Consider the following 6,887-nt stretch of genomic DNA (forward strand, 5'->3'; position numbering starts at 1 on the left):
TACATATCTCCTACTTTTCCACATACAGAGTTACTCTCCTTATTTCCATCAGTCTTACATTTAGTAGAATTTTGCATTTTTTAGAAACCTTAATCTCCAGTGAAGACTTAGTAGTAACCAATTGTGAACTGCTACACCAAAATTCTTCAGATGGCAAATTTATGAACTGGTTAAGCACAAAGCATGTTTATTAACAGATTTAAATATCCTTAGTTTCTTTGCAATAAGAAGTGAAAAAGCACAAACCTATGTCCAGTTATCAATGATTTAGCACTTTATCCTACTTGGAAAAGACCTAGATGTTCAATGAATTTAACCCCATTTATCATCCAAGCAAAACTTTAAAGTTTCAGGTTACCAAAGCCTTTGAAAGCTATGTTAACTTCCATGAAAACTTTGATAAGACTGACAATTAACCATCATTTTAGTCATCTTTTTGCTAACAAATTGCAACAGAGGTAACATGAGCTTATTCGAACTTTAGTAAACCTCGATAAAATAAGTTTTACATTTAATGCTGATAACTTTAAAGGTATGTCTATCTTAATTAAACCAACAAACTTAACCTAGTTTAAATGCTGAATTATGTTCCAGCTGGATCCTCCCCATTGTCAGTTTTTACCTGAGACACTGGTGGGGAATTCTAGAGTGGGTAGTGTTAGGTCCAGGGGGTGTTCTTCTGGCTCCTTGACGGTAAAGGGAGAAGGAGCCATGTTGCCTGAGGCACCAAGGATAGCCTAAAAGCCAATTATGCAAGCCGCATTCAAGGTGGTGCAGAAACAGATGAAGGGGGAGGAAGAAACAGAAGAGGCAAAGTGCTACCAGGAAGCAGAGAAAAGTTTCCTGGTTCTAGAGTTCATTGGCTCCAAAAGAGGAATAAATGCCATGTGTTCCTTCCAACAAGGGGAAATAGGCAGTCTGTGTCAGGCCAAAGAAGACAGGGAATTTCCCTGAAACAAAAGGAGTTTTGGCAGCTGCTTGGGACTATTCCTTAAAGTCCCTGTCCAGAGGTAGACTAAAGACAGTTGGCTCCAGTTATAGCCTTAACCTGGGAAATGAGTGAGGGAGAATACCCCACATCTATTAAGAACAGTGAGAGAGAAGAGAGAGTAAAGAGTCCCCTTTGTCTGTGATGGCCTTTGTTAAATCCTCCAGTAACCTGAATTTACTCAGAGGAGACCTATTTGGCAACATGTCAGGGGTGGGGTTTACAAGATGACACAACACATTCAGGCAAACACATTCTGCAGGAGGCCCTTAGGTTGGGGTCCTGGTGTAGAACAATGAAAGCCTAGGTACTAGCAATAAAGGTACCTAGGTCCATTTGCTTCTTCTTACTGAAAAGATCAAACTGATAAAACCCACTGAGGCCATGCAGTGCTACAAGAAATCAATCCTTTCCTAATTTTTACAATCTGAATTGTTTCCAACGGGTTAAAATGCACCCCAAGGGAGAGTTCTTGGGAACTGGACAGAAGAGATGGTCCATTACCTAGAAAATCTTCCTGACTCCCAGGTGGCATCCCATGCAGGATGTCAGAGGTTCCTGGTGTCAAAGTGACCCAAGGCATCCCCCAAACAAAAACTCTATGACCACCACCACTGATATAGACCCCTGTAAGAGGGAGGCCTGCCCTCGTCCCTACTTCCTCATCACATTCTAGACTATGATGGGTGCCAGTGTATGGGCCAAAATACTGTGCCTCGAAGGTCATGCCATAGAAAGACATGTCCTGGTTTACCTTGCCTTGAAGAACCCACCATTTTTAACCCATGAAAAACATCAGAAGTTTCACAAGGGGAAATTATCCAATTTTGTAGCTTAAGTAGTAGAGGACATTGACAGAAAACAGTAAAGATAGAAATCCATCATTATCTAATAATAACATTCCAACACATGTACTCTTTACAGCCCACTTTCCCAGGAAATGGTCCCCTGAAAGTATCTCTTCCCAGATGTAGGTCCCAGTAAGGACTGACTAAATGGGGAGTGAAAGGGGGAAGGTGGCAGAATTTCCTGGTCAGGGGGAAGAGGCAGCTTTTCCTCTTTGTTGGGTCTAACTTGAGAAGTTGAACGGCTAATTTGGGGAGTCAAAGGAGTTATAGGTACCCCTTCTTTTTCTTTAAAGATATTTGGGGCATTCTTAGTATGTAAAGGGGCCAGGGTGGACCTGACTAGACCCCACATAGTAAGGGAAGCACAAGACAACTTTTTACCTTGTTTATGACAACATTTCAAAGTCTTTCCAATTCTATCCCATATATCTAAATCTAAAGTTCCTTGGTCAAGGAACCATGGGTTCTGTTCAGTAACAACCTCTAACAAACCCTGAAGTTGGTCCTCCATTACAGAGGCCCTTCTCACCTTAAGGAATTGTTTCTCATTTATAGTAGCACTGTTAGCCTTTAAGAGTTGCTTTAAAACCTTAATATATTGTCTCTGTTTTAGAGACAAGTTGTCCCATATCTGGAGTTCTTAGAGAACTTTTAATTCTGTAAAAATACCAAAGCCTAAATTTCTCCAAACTTGGCTATGAGCCGATGCTAACTTATTGCGTGCAGATTTTTTGTTTCCGGGTGTGTGTGTGGCGGCGGGGGGGGGGGTCATCCATAAGGTGTCTGTTGCAAGATGGTCATGTCAGGGTCACCAACTGCCAGGAATGGCCGGCAATCCCTGTACCAATGGATGAAAAGATTATTTCACACTTTGCTGTGAAAGAGAGGAGAAAGCAAGGGGGTCAATGCTCAGAGATGAAGACCCTTTGCTCTTCTTTGTTTCTCCTTTTATTGGTCCTTCAGGATAATCACAAATCCTTATCTTGCTTTCCCAAGCATGTGATGTGTGACAAGGGGACTCACTGAAACTAGGAGGATTTGTTTACGAGAAAGAGGATATGCTAATCTGAGTGTTCTATGAGTTCTGCTAAACATAGCCTAGGGGACAATGTATACATCTCAATGTATACATCACAGAATGGCTGTTGGGCTAAGAAAGGTTCAGGGAAGGCAACACCTTGCGGCATTCCAATGGCAGTGTGGTCATGCAAGCTTCTGCATTCCAAAGGTCTATGCCCTTCTCCAAAACCTTCCATCACCCCCAGTGGCCTCTGTGTTACATTTTGCCAAGCCAGGTATTATGGCTGACTTCAAGCTCTACATTAACCCCAACAATATATCACATCTTCCCTATTCATTTTTCTATTGATCACTTATGTTGCTTTCATATCTTGGTTATTGTAAATAATATTGCAATAAACATAGTAAAGTGTGTATCATTTCAAATTAGTCTTTTAATGTTTTCATTTACTTTGGACAAATACCCCATAGTAGAATTATTAGATCATGTGGTATTTTCATTTTTAATTTTTTGAGAAAACACAATACTGTTTTCCACAGTGGCTGTACCACTTCCCATTCCCATCAACAGTATGTAAGAGTTCCTTTTTTTCCACATCCTCTCCAACACTTGTTATTTCTTGTTTGTTTGTTTTAATTTTAGCTATTCTGACAGGTGTAAGGTGATCTCTCATTGTGGCTTTGATTTGCATTTTCATGATAGTTAGTGATGTTGAACATCATTTTATGTGTATGTTGGCCACCTGTATGTCTTCTTTGGAAAAATTTTAAAAAAAACTTATTTTCTCACAGTTCTGGAGGCTAAGTCCAAGATCAATGTGTTAACTGATTGGTTTCTTCTGAGGCCTCTCTCTTTGGCTTATAAATAGCCATTTTCTCCTTGTGTCTTCACATGGTCTCCCCTTTGTGCATGTTGGTGTCCTAATTTCATGTCAGCATCCTAATTTACTCTTCTTATAAGGACACCAGTCATATTAGTTTAGGGTCCACTTAAACTTAATTACCTCTTTAAAATCTCTATCTCCAAATGTAGTCACATTCAGTGTGCTGTATGGTAGAACTTCAACATATGAATTTGTGAGGAACACAATTTGGCTTCTACCATCACCCTTGGTTTCCACTAGACAAATGTATTTCTATTTTTGTGTATCCCATATGAAGCTAAGCCACCATGTGATTCAATTTCAATCCAACGTTTCATGTAAAGAAATGCAAAATCAACATTCAACAAATAACTGAAAACTATTAAAATACTAACTGAAGTATTGGGAAATACCACAAAAATTTTTCAAAGTATACACACCATAATTATTTTTAATCTTCCTCATCCATTTATCTCTTCAAAATCCCCATTATAACATGTAGCTAACCTGAACATCTTTCCTTTTTATCTTGTTACTTCTTGATACTCTAAGTCATATCCAACCCATGTTAACTCTTGTCCTTTTCTCCCCTATCTTCTCCCGTTTTTGATCTATTATTTTCTTGCTTTACAATTACTTTTATGTTTTCCTATAGAAATTATAAAGCTAGTCTTGAACTTTTTTTTCCATTTCCACTCATCATCAACTACACAAATTTGCCTCAATTGTAATTATAGCAAAAGCCTATTAACCTATCCCAAATTATTTTCTATTATCACAACTGAAAAAAAAAATACTATTCTGTAACGTAAGGAAAATATTTGTTTTACTCTATTCTCTCCCTAATCACCATTTATTTATTTATTTATTTATCCTTTCTTTCCTATACATCTTCTAATTGATGTTAAGCCTACCTGTAGTTCTCAAATTCTAAGGAAAAGATTTTAAATAAAACTTGCTTCTCAAGGGTTGAAATGGTTTTATAGCAAAGTAGAGGTATGACCACAGCTACCACCCTCCAGAGGAGCAAACCAAGATTTCTCTTGTTGCAATATCAGACTAGTCCAGTGAGATCTGTGTACATATTATGTACAGTTAAAGCTGCCTTATCTGTAAATAATATGTAGAGTAGCCAGACAACCAGATGATACTTGGTGACAGGTGTTTATAACATGCTCTGTTTTCCCACCCAACAAAAAAATCTTTCTTCCACTAATACAAATACAATTTCTAGAATTTCAAGTGTCTGTCTCTCATTGGCTTTAGTAACTAAAAGGCCCAGATCAAATGTAAATGTAAGTCCTGGGAATGAAAACAAATTAGTCCACTAAGCACTGATAATGTCCTTATATGAATATGACGTGGACACCTATGTTTTAATGGGTAGATTGGGTTGGGGCAAGAGAGAAGATTTTAGAGTTTGGGAGGCTACCCAGGATAGTCAAGGTAACCAAAAGATGGAATAAAGGCAGGGAATGCATGGGAAAGGTAATGGGAAAAACCAATGACAGAAAGGTGTTGAACACAAATGTTGCACACATATATGCAATTATCTTCCACTGCAGCTGAAAAAAAAAATTACTGTAAAAGTATGAGTCTTGGTCATGGAGTAAAAGTTATATGCCCTGCCCTTTAGCTCAAATGCAAAGAGAATAGCTTGTAAATAAAACTTTTAAATCCTTATCCAATGTGACTAAACCACTTAAATCTATACCCTCTCACTTCTACTCCATGTCTTTAACATGTCATCTACTAACTATACTATTAATCAAATAGAGATCTCTGAAGCTATAGCACTTAACCTGTATCTGGCACATTATGCTTAGGAATAATGCAAATTTGTATTTTCTTCTGTATTTAAATTCATCCATTTAGAAAACTCATTTGCATCATCCAATTCATTTTTTAATTTGTGTCTCAGGATGTCTGTCTGCTTGGCTATAAGTTGACTCTTTTGACATTTTTCTCTGACTTTGTATATTGCTTTTTAGAACTCAAAATTTTGTTTGTTCCTCTCCAAGGAGATTTCTTGAATTTGTATATATGATTAAACACTGCACTATACTGGACTGGAGAAACAGAGTATTGGGGCATCTTTACAGATCTGTTGCAACCAGTTAGCATGACTTACTTATTTTCTGCATATTTTCATTCTCTGTGATGTCTTCCATTTAAGGAGCTCAGAGGGTTTTTCAAAATATAAACCTTACAGCACCCCTGGAAGTAAGAAGAGAAGACAATGGATAGAAAGAAAATCCATCCATACAGTAACCAAATGAAAAAAAAATTCCTTTGCACAACATAGTAGAGAAAGATCAGTCTTAGAAATATTCAGCTTAAAGGAACAAGCCTCAAAAATGAAACCTGGGAGCATTGTCCCCCACCAGAATCAGGAATAAGGGTAGGCACTCAGAAGTTATAAATAAATTACTTTGTATTTCTCTCTCACAGAAAATCTCTGGAGACAAGAGTCATAGAAGATAGCTTCTCAGAGGTGATAAGATTTTAAATGTTCAGATGTGATATTCAGTGGCAACTTTTCCCTGGACAGGGAAAGATAGAGGAGATGAACTTGAAAAGGAATTGAGTTATGGAAATGGATTAAATTATGCAATTGGCAAGTCTCTTCCATTAAGTTATCTGAAGATAGTATTGGGGTGTGGACATCTGTATCGGTCACTGCAGAGCAACCAAAGCAATGAGGACAAGGTGGTAGCTTTAGGACAAGTGAAAAAAAAGGGATTAAACTTATTGATTTATAATTATTAGTAAGCCAGTTCTTACTTCCCCTTAAAGACTCGAGCTTAAGGAGGGAGAGGGGAGAACAGTGATACTGAAGCCTCATCCAACTCTTTCAAAAATACTCAAGCTCCTCCTTTTCATACTATCTTTGCAGAAAGAGAGAGAGAGAAAGGAAGAGAGATGCCTGGTTTACAATGGGGTATTAAAATTATAAGTAATATAAATATGACTCTTAAAAGTAATACTTATTGACTGATTACAATGTACCAAGGACTGTGAAAAACTTCTACATTCATAATCTCATAATCTTTACATTTTTTTAAATTAATTTTATTTTTTATAAACATATAATATCTTTTTATCCCCAGGGGTACAGGTCTGTGAATCGCCAGGTTTACACACTTCACAGCACTCACCATAGCACAT

Source organism: Enhydra lutris, unplaced genomic scaffold, assembly GCF_002288905.1.
Source record: "Enhydra lutris kenyoni isolate GAN:26980312 unplaced genomic scaffold, ASM228890v2 scaffoldscaffold67, whole genome shotgun sequence".
NCBI classification, from domain to species: Eukaryota; Metazoa; Chordata; class Mammalia; order Carnivora; family Mustelidae; genus Enhydra; species Enhydra lutris.